This window comes from Aethalodelphis obliquidens, unplaced genomic scaffold (assembly GCF_003676395.1).
Source record: "Aethalodelphis obliquidens isolate GAN/ISIS:26980383/991018 unplaced genomic scaffold, ASM367639v1 scaffold18, whole genome shotgun sequence".
Classification (NCBI taxonomy): domain Eukaryota; kingdom Metazoa; phylum Chordata; class Mammalia; order Artiodactyla; family Delphinidae; genus Aethalodelphis; species Aethalodelphis obliquidens.
Window position 1 is genome coordinate 18,430,531 of NW_020837962.1, and position 10,417 is coordinate 18,440,947.

A 10,417-nucleotide genomic window follows, 5' to 3' on the forward strand; every position below is an offset into this window, starting at 1 on the left:
GGGGAGGTCGCCCTGGTGTGGGGGAAGGGCACCGCACCGGGCCCGGAAGGTGACTCGGCCTTGAGAGCGGAGCCCTGTCAGTGATGGTTCGCAGAGGTGAGGCCCCAGACCTGCTCACTCCACGCTGCCTGGAGAAACCCCAGCCTCTTCCCAGGAAATCCCCTTTCCATTTCAACTGACTCAAGCTGGTCTCCTCTGCTGCAGAAGAGAAAGGGGCCTGAGGCAAGCTGCCAGCTGCTTTTGTGTGTTTAGGTGCCGTCCTCTCTGTGCCCAATGGCTGACGTGCAGCAGAGATCCTGGTGGTGGTTCCAGCAGAAGCTTCTACACCCCGAACAAGCTTGGAGACCATCTCCGGGCAACAAGTCTTCACTTGGGAAATCAGGAGGTGGCCCTGCCCTCCCACCAGCTCTAGCGGGCCTGGGTTCTGGGGCTGATGCCAAGCTCTGCCAGCAGTGGACAGAGACCCTATGGGGGATGGAGGACAGGGGCCGGGGCAGGGGGGCCAGAGATGGGGGATGATGGGGCAGAGATCTTGCAGTGTGGACCTCCCTCTAATACCAGCCCCAGAAATTGTATTTAGCTGCTATAATTAAGCAATTAACCACTGGAAAAAAAAATATTTGTAATTTTTCCAGATCTTCTTCCTCTCAGCAGAAATCTAGGATGTGTTTTTCTAGTTCCCTTTCCTTGAAACGTGTGTGTTTTGAAGGAAACATAGCCCATATGTTGCTTATTCATGTTTCACACAAAATGCTCTTAGGGAATATTTACTCAAGGTCCAAAACATCTTCCATTTGTTTGTGTTTTTAAAGAAATCTTCTGAACTTAAAAACAGGAAGTCCTTGCTGACGGAGTACATGAACGTAAACTCTATGGGTTTTGTCGGTCTGGGATAAGGGTCCACGATGGGTCAGAAGAGCTCTCAAACCAGAGGAGCTGTGTTGGCCCCGGGGCCTGGTGCAGAAGCCCAGAGCTGACGAGCAGAGACCAGCTCCACGAACCAGCGGCCAGGCTTGTGGATGGCAGTTCCTAGGGGAGGGCGAGGAAGGGCCAGGCCTTGTGAAAAATCAGCTCTGACCCACAGCCCCAAAAGGCTTTGGCCCCAAATGCCCGTCATCCTCCCCCGGCCTTGAGAGGGAAGGGACAGGGCATCTTGGACCCAGCTCTGGCAAGTAGGGCAATGTTTCGTTGCAGAAAGAGTTAGAAAACTCTGCCTTGGTGGAGGTGCCCCTCCCACTGCCAAAGGGAAGAGGAGCCAGGCAGCTGACGGAAGGAGGTGAGATGGAAGCCGGGGACCAGTGGACAGGGCATGGGGCGGGGCCGCCCTGCCGTTCTCCACCCTGTGGTCTCAGTCCTACCACCTGTAAGATGGGAATAAATGCACCCACCTAACAAACTCACACGCATCAGAAACACACATCTACGATTCCCAGCACGTACCTGGTGACCCATCAGCAGACGGCACAGCAGAGTCTGGTGGGAGGATCTGCCCTGTCGGTGTGACAGTGCTGGTCACACCTGCCCTGACCAGTGTGCCAGGAAAGTTTGGGGCCAGTTTCCAGAGGACACCTGTGCAGGCGCTGGTTCAGGCTGAAGCTCCTTCCCATCAGCACTAAGCCTAGATCTGGGGTCCCCAGTGTGGACCGCGTGACCCTAAGAGTGTGCGAGGCAGTCCAGCGAGACCTGGAAAGGACACCAGGGCTTTCTTTACATTAATGTCACCGGAGTGTGAGAAAGAGCACCTCCCAGTACTTAGTGTAAGGACTGATGCTGTGGACAAGTACCGTCACAAACGTCCACATCCATTGGGAAGCCTGGGCAGCCTCAGTGGGGAGAGGCTGGCCTGCGGCCTCTGCCCGATGTGGTGGTTTTCACGTGCCTGGTGTGCGGATACAGACACGGGAGGATCTCGGCAGTATGTCGACATGAGACGAGGGTGACCTTGTAAAGCTTTACGCCCCTCGGCTGGCGTGGATCTGTGCGCTCGGACAAGCAATTCTAGAGACCAGGTGGGCAATTCTCTTTTACAAAAAGGTGGACACTTCTTTAGCTGCACTGTCCTCTGTGGACAAAGGCTAGTCACTGAGAGCAGCCTGGCAAAGTTTCTGAAAAAATAAACCCACTGACGCTGTCTTTTCAAGGAAAACGTGGTGTTTTCACAGAGGAGGAAAAAGGGACTGCTTTCCACAGAAACTCGTCCCACGGAGAGATTGAAAAATGTACAATGTTTTCCATCCTCATGCCATTTTGTTACCAGAAACGTATAAACACGTTGCTTATAAAAACCGCCCTATCTGTACACCGAGAAAACTTGCAAACATAATGTGGCGTCTGTGTCTTCAGCCAGAACAGCCAGGACGGGGTTCTGTAGAACCAGGTCCCAAAGTGCCCTAAACCCAGAAGCTTGAATCACTGCTTCAGAAAGTGTGGTCAGGATTTATACAACTAATAGTGCATGTTCAGTCATTCAATCCTATTAATGTTTCCAATACCATTTAGTTAAAAAAAAAAAGAGAGAGAGAGAGATTGTGTCCACCATAAAAAATAATACCCATTATTTTAAATGTTGTTTATTTCGTCTTTGTTCTATTATCTTTTTATTTTGACGGATATTCTATTACCCAGATAATATACTACTTCAGTGTCATGGGTATAGAATATGTGTGTGTACACATATACACACGTAATGTGTTAGTATTTGAGGGATGAGTTTTTAGATTTGGGGGGATCGCCCTGGTCCAGATGGTCCCACTGAGTAGAGACCCCACAGAGGTGGGTGATACCAGCCCCAGCCCCAAACCCGACGAAGCCCACCTCTGCCCACCAGCCTTCACCTCACCTGAGAGCTGGCCTTTCTGTTCCTTGTCTGCGCCTGCCTGGCCCCAAAACACTCGGAGCCTGTTTTTAGGCCAATGTAGAAACAGCACCCAAGTGAGATCCTCAGATATGAGCCAAAGCAAACTAGTGCCCGTCCCCAGAAACGTGGCCTGGGAGCGCGACTGCTCTGCATGTCTGCGGAGAAAGCACGCCCTGCTGTCGCCTCCCCTCTGTCTCCCCCACGCGCTCTCCTGGCTGGGATAGACATTCCGTGTGCGTGCACACAGGTGCACACGCACACCCGTGCACACACACACACACACACGCAACGCTTAGCAAGTCTGTTGGCCTCTGATGAGCAGATACTCTTCATAATAGTTTTAATTGCCCAGAGAATTGGCAATGGGATGACCGAGTCATAGAAGAAACGCAAGAAAAAAAACTTGAAACCTGAAAGCTTAGACTCCAAATGGAGGGAAGAACGCTTTTAGACATCAGGGACAGCGAGAAGAAGATAAATACTTCTTGGATGAATAAAATAAAATCAAACGGAAACACAGGTGTACCCCCAGAGCCAGGCCCCAGCAGGCATGTGGTTCAGGCCAGCAAATGACGATCCAGGGAACAGGTGACGGGGAGCAGACGCCTGGCTTCCCGCCCTGCTGGGCACTGCTCTGCCAGCCCCACCAGCCCCAGAGGGCCCGGCCCATGAACACCCCCTCCTCCAGCCCCTCTCACTTCCCCACTTCCTGCTTCCTGGGACCCCCAGGTACACCCTCGGCCCCCATGTCCTGCCATGGCTCTGCTTTCAGGGACCAGATTAGACACAGGACATCCGTCCAGCAGGCACGGCCTCCCGCCAGTGGCACCTGCCGTGTGGTCTGAACGACATGTGCATTTCTCATTGTTCAGAAAATCAAAAATCATGCTACCTGTGGCTTCACGGTCACTGGCTCTGCATCTCCTGGGAGCGTGTGTGCCAACACTGGGGGACCAGGGTTGCCTCCATGCCACCAGCTCCAGAATGTGCTGGGCGGAAGACTGGTCTGGCCTCGGCAGGAAACGGTCCACCTTGTCCGACAGACGAGCTTCCTGAGCCGGCCCCACAGCCCCCGGGCACCCGCCATGTTTTCCATCCAGGCCAGCTGCTGGCACAGAGCCACTCTCCAATCCTGTGAACTACCTCTGACCAGTCCACCCCAGAGGGAGGAGGCCAGGTGGACGTGCTCTAAGATTCCCGAGCCCCGGGCACCAGCGTGTTCGGAGCCTGGACCCCCTGGGTTTGTTCGGTCCACAGCCCAGACACCCTTCACGGCCCTCCCTCCCCATTGGTCACCTTTGCCCTTGTGCTGAATCGAAAGGAGGCCTCAGTTGTCATCCCGCGGACCCCGTCCTCGTCCCCCCTCTGCTGTCCTTTCCCACTTCTCCCTCCGTGACTTGCAACAAGGCCATGAGTCGGCGTCTGTGTCTGCAGATTCTAACTGCAGAATCTCCACCAGAGCTTCCCCGGAGCCCCCCACTCCACGCCCTCCCTCACACTCCGTGCCAAGGCCTCTCCCTGGTCCCCCCAGCCCCCTTTGTGCCAGCGCCCAATCCGCCCATTCCTCCTAAAACAGTGACCCGACAGGCTGTTGGCAGGGCCCACACCCTTGTTCTCATAGCACTTTGCTCCTGATGCAAGTAGAGAATTCCCCAGATAGCATGAAGGGATTCTGGGTCCAAGCCTAACATAGACTCCCAAGCCTTCCCTGAGGGAGCAAGGGCAGCCTGGGGGTCCTGGAGGCCTTTGAGAGGGTCGCTTTCCCAGCAGTTATCCACAAGTATGCCTAGCCAAAGGGGAAAGATGGAGGCCCAGCTGGGAGGAAGACGTGGCTATAAACTTGAGACCGGCTTGTTTGTCAGAAGTAAATGAGAGAGAAGTTCGCCAGCCAGGTGGCCAGGGAGGTCTGTGGGGTGGGCACCTGGAATTGTGCAGAGGTGTGCCAGGTCCCTCGGGAAACTTGGCCGAAGCCCTTACGTGGAAAGCCCTGCACATGGTCAAGCCGGGCAGCTCTTGCAGGAGTTGCCCTGGCCGGGGCAACAGCGATTTCCATGAGGGCACAGAGAATGTCTCACTTCCCACCCCAGGACATGGTGTGTAAGTGCTTGTTAATTAATCAATTCACAAGTAAATGAATGACTTCAAGATGGTCATTTAGGTAATTAAAAAAAAAGTGTCTTGTAAAACGCTTTCATCAGAATGTCTGGGAAACATTACTTTTTGGTGCCTCTCGGTGCACCCCCTTCCCACCCAGGTCAGTACCATCCCTTTCCTCTCTTTCTCATTGTAAAGCATCTACAAGAGTATGAGAATGTACATGTATCCGTTAGCTTTTGCCGCATAACAAACTGCCCCAAAGTTTGGAGGCTGTATAAGCTCCCTATTGCTGCCGTAACAAATGACCAGAGATTTAATGGTTAAAATATCACAAATTTATTCTCTTTCAATTCTGGAAGTCAGAAGTCCAAGATGAGTTGTTATGGGGTTAACATCCAGGCATCACCTGGGGCTGGTTCCTTCTGGGGGCTCCGGGCACAATGCATTCCTCACCTCTTCCAGATTCTACAAGTGCCTGACGTTCCTCGCTGTGGCTGCATCCCTCCAGTTTCCATGTCTGTTGTCATTGTTATCACATCTCCTCCTCTCTGTCTGACCTTCCTCTATCCCTCTTAAAACGGCCCTTCTGATTACATCATGTTCACCTCGATGATCCAGCATGATCTCCCATCTCAAGATCCTTCTCCTTTTGTGGAAGGTAATGTATTCGCAGGTTCCAGGGATTAGGAGGTGGACATCTTTTTTTTGGCCCGGGGTTGGTGGGGGGTGGTGGTGAGGTACATGATTCAGAGCCCACAGTGGCTCAGAACAACAGGGTGTGCTCTTCTCACCATCTGGCCAAGTTCACCGGGGCAGTTATCTGATCCCAGCTGGGCCCCCTCCTGTCTGGGTGAGCCGCTGGCTCAGCTAGGGGCTGGCTGGCCCAGAGGGCCTGAGCCTGGACAGCTCATCTCTGCCATAATAGCCTCTCACCCTCCAGAAGGCCAGGGTGGACCTGTTTACATGGCTGGTCAGCATTCAGACAGGGAGTGCGGGAACATGGGAGGCCTCTGGGGGCCTCATCTCAGAACCGGTCCAGCATCACTTCTGCCTGTTCTATCGGCCAAAGCAAGTCAGTTCAGCTTCAAGAGGAAACAAGTGAACTGCAAAGTCAAATTGCAGAGCTCTAGATACAGGACGGATGCAGGGCTTCAACCCTTTCTGCAGCAGTAGATGTCTAACCGCTGCGGAATCTGTAATTCCCTGCGTACTCATCAAGCACCTACCCTGGGCTCTGCTCACACACAGGCAGGCAGCACCACCCTGGTACCAAACTACCAAACACTCCGTGAGAACTCTCCACTTCTAGCTATTACGTGCTCTGAGTGCATTGCACACCCACACCCCTGCCCACCCAGGCGCGCCCACCTGCCTGCCCTCCCCAGTCCTTCCTCCCAACCAAACCCAGCCCCCATCGAGGCCAGAGCTATGCCAACATCAAGAAGTCCTGTCACGTCCCCGGGGACATCAGCCACCCCCACGGCACCTCATAGCCACAGGTCAGCCTTCCCTCCAAGTCCAAGGAGCCCAGCAGGTGTCAGGCAGCTCGGGGCCCCACTCCGCACAACTGCAGGTGGACGTGCTGACTGCAACAGCACCACCGTGTGGCAGGAGGGGAAGGGCAGCGCGGTACAGGCCGGTGCCGGCCTTGGCCCCCGGGGGAGGAAGGAACTCTGTCACTCCCCCACTTGTCTCTAAGGCCTTCCCGCCTTTAAGACATTAAGGCAAATAGGACAAGACGGAGGTCGTGATTGAAAGATAAGTGGCAGGACCCTACTTGCTCCCCGTGTGCTGCAGCAGGTCCTCTGGCTGTAGTCTTCTCCACAGCACACTTCTTTTTTGTAATTTTTACTTTGAAATAATTTCAAACTTAAAAAAAAGTTTCAAGAGTAGTACAAGGAACTCCTCTTCACCTTTCACCCAGATTCACCGGTTAATTATATATTGCCCCATTTCCTTAATCATTCTCTCTCTGATACATATAGGGATATATATATATATGAATTTATATTTTTTCTGAGTTTGAGAGTTATTAGGAGAAACTGTCCTCTAATTTACTGCTAATTTCAGTGTGTAGTTCCTAAAAACAAGGACAATTTCTTACGTACCTATAAAGTTACTATCAAAAGCAGAAAAGTTTTCATTGATGCAATTCTATTACCTAAAGCATAATCAATATTTAATTTCCATCAATTGTCCCTATAATACCCTTGAGAGCAATATTTTTTCCAGTCAACTTTTTAAAATCCTTAATGACTAAATACGTAAATTCAGTTAAGAGAATGTGAAATGCAGTTGACTAACAAGTCAAACTCATCCACACCTTTCACCCAGCAGCTCAGGTAGCAGAGACCTTGCCGTGTGATATGGTCAGGGATAATGCCAGGTGATTGACCTGCAGGTAAGTCCCACGGAGAAAGACCGTGAACCATTATTTCGGTGTTAAACCTTTCTGCAAGCCTGAAATACCCACCCCCCAAGGGTCTCCCAGGCAGAGGAGGATTCCAGGTAAACTTATGAGAGACACTGTTCCAGATAAACTATACCAGGTAGTGGGGACTACGGGGCCTGAACAAATAGAACTGAGGATGCAGGACAATGGAGAGAAAGCAGAGACGGGGGTGACAGTTGCCGGGCTGTGTTTCCAGGACTCCTCGGGGGCTGGACAGCCGGCTTCCCACTCAGTCCAAATCTTACCATTTGCCTTACGATATGAAGTCATTGTTCAGAACAAAAAGGGGGATGAGAGGGTAGGGTCGTGTTTGGCCAGGATGGTGCTGGTACCTAGTCGTGACATTCCATCAATTATCCCGCTGATCATGGAAGAATTCAGAAGGCATCTTAGGTGAGTTCTTCCAGAAGCTGATTCTGGATTAAGGAGTTTATTTGGAAGGTGAGCCCAGGAACTCAGGTAGGGGACTGAGAAATTGATCCAAAGAAGGGAAGGCAGCAAATAAAAGTGGCCCACCAGGCAAGATACCATGTGGGCAACTGCAGTGCAGCCTTTGTGGGGAGACAGTGTAGAGCACGCCCTGCAACGGCCCTGAGACGAGAGAGCTGGGGTATTAACACACCCACCCCTTCCTCCAGCCCTGGGTCGAAAGCCCTCCCGGGCTTTTAATTCCCTGGCACTTCCAGCCTGCCATGGGCAACAAAGCTGCATCAGGTGACCAGAGAAAGTCCTCAGACAAAGAAATGTCCAGACAGGCAGCTGGAGACGATGTGCCCTGACAAGTTAATGGTGAGGAGATACGGGCACAGCAGCAACAGACTCTGTCACAGTGACATTACCACAGGTGACCCGATGCACCATTAAGTCACGAAGTGTAATTAAGTCCCAGCACAGACACTAAGTTGCTAATAATGTGTCAAGTAGAAAAGTACATGAAAAGTTAGGGAAATGAAAAGACAGCACCACCAACATTTATCAGAGAGAGTTCCCTGCAGGAGGTGGGTTCAAAACTGGTATTTTAGAGGGAGTTGGAACTGTCCACCCTGCTCATCAGCGGGTCTCCCGTGTTCTCTGTTAGCCTGGTCAGTCCAGGGTCCCTGAGCCAGGTAGAGAGCTCCGTGGGTTGGAATGCCAGGGGAGCCAGACTTTGCCAACGGGGTCAGTGCGGACACAGAGCAGGATGTGGTGCTTCTGAGCTTGTGGGGCAGTGCTGCCTCCCCCAGCGTCCTCTACACGTGCCCATAAGGCTGACGTCAGAAGGTTTCTTCAAGACGTTGAGCGAAAGATGGCCACCTTGTAAAGTTGCTAAAGCCCTGCCAGCCGGATCCCTGGGGAGCAGCCCACAGACAACGTCCAAGGGGTGGCTGCCAGTCTGTGGCCCACCGAGAGAATGCCTGCCCTCCCCGAGGAAGAAAGAGCGTGGCCGAGACCTAAGATTCCCATCCACAAGCTGGGAAGGAAATGACGAGCTCTCCACCATCTTCGCTGTTACTAGTCTTACTATTATTATAATGACCATGACTATGTATGGGGCATGTGTTCCATGCTGCCTGTTGGTTCCTTTTCTTCTCAAAATGTCATCTCATTTATTCCTTAAGACAAATTCTTTGGGTGGGTCCTATTGATACCCAACTCAACCAATGCAGAAACTACAGCTTCGGGAACATGGGTTCCCCACTTACAGACGCACAGCTGTGACGATTCCAGAATTCCAGCCCATCACCAATCACCCATCGCTGTCTGCCTATGAAATCATCCTCTCATTATGCCATCCTGCCTCCCCCATACCTTATGTGCTCCCCCCCGGGAACATACATGCTCCCCACCTGAAACACTGCCTGGAACCAGGAAGAAAATTCACCCCCTTCATTTTTCCAAATAAATGTGGGTCAGTTAAGTGATCCTCAGGATAAATTCTGCCAGGAGCCAATAACTAGTCCTGGGAGTGTTTCCTTCAGATCTCTGCTCCCCTCTGGGGAAGCCATTGTCCAAGGTGACTCAGAGGACATTAGCACAACTTGTGAGGAACCACGTTCTTGCCTCAGGTCGCTTTGGGCAAAAGCCAAGTCCCACTTCAATTCATTTTCTTCTAACAACAAACCTTATTTATCCCCTAAACCAGGGATGTTTATTGTGTAGAAAGAGTCCATGTGGGTGAAACCAGGAGCTATGGTGCTGCCGCATCAAGCCTTAATGCACCTGCTTCTGTGGTCAGCCTTGGCCAGGGGGCCAGGAACCTGCGCCCGCACAGCCCACGCTCAGAGCTGCTGGAAGGATGCCGTCTTATATTTAAGCCCGCTGTGACTGACCTACCTTCCCGTCCTTACCCTCCCTCTCGTTGTTTCCCTATTTTAATGTCTCACCTAGGCTCTCCAAGCATTTGTACAGATGATAATGTGATCATTCCTGTATATATATATATATTTTTTTTTTTCCGGTATGCGGGCCTCTCACTGCTGTGACCTCTCCCGCTGCGGAGCACAGGCTCCGGACGCGCAGGCTCAGCGGCCATGGCTCACGGGCCCAGCCGCTCTGCAGCATGTGGGATCTTCCCGGACCGGGTCACGAACCCGTGTCCCCTGCATCGGCAGACGGACTCTCAACCACTGCACCACCAGGGAAGCCCCATTCCTATATTTTTAAAAACACTGTTTGCAGCAAGTAAAAACTAAAATGACCTAAATATCCACCAGTTTCAAAATAGATCAACTGCGATATATTCATACAGTGGCCCCCTAGACAGTGGTTAAAGTCAACGTGTTAGCTGTGTATTTTCAACGAGGTTAAATCTTTAAAACCAAATGGTGCTGAGGAGAGAATGTGGAGTTATTGTTTGATGGGGACAGAGTTTTGGGGAAGATGAAAAAGGTCTGGGGATGGACGGTGGAGATGGTCGCACAGCAACGTGAATGTGCTTAATGCCAGAGAACTGCACTCTTAGAAACGCAAAAATGCCTAAATGGTACGTTCTGTATATTTTACCACAGCGAAAAAGCACAAATCGTCATTTG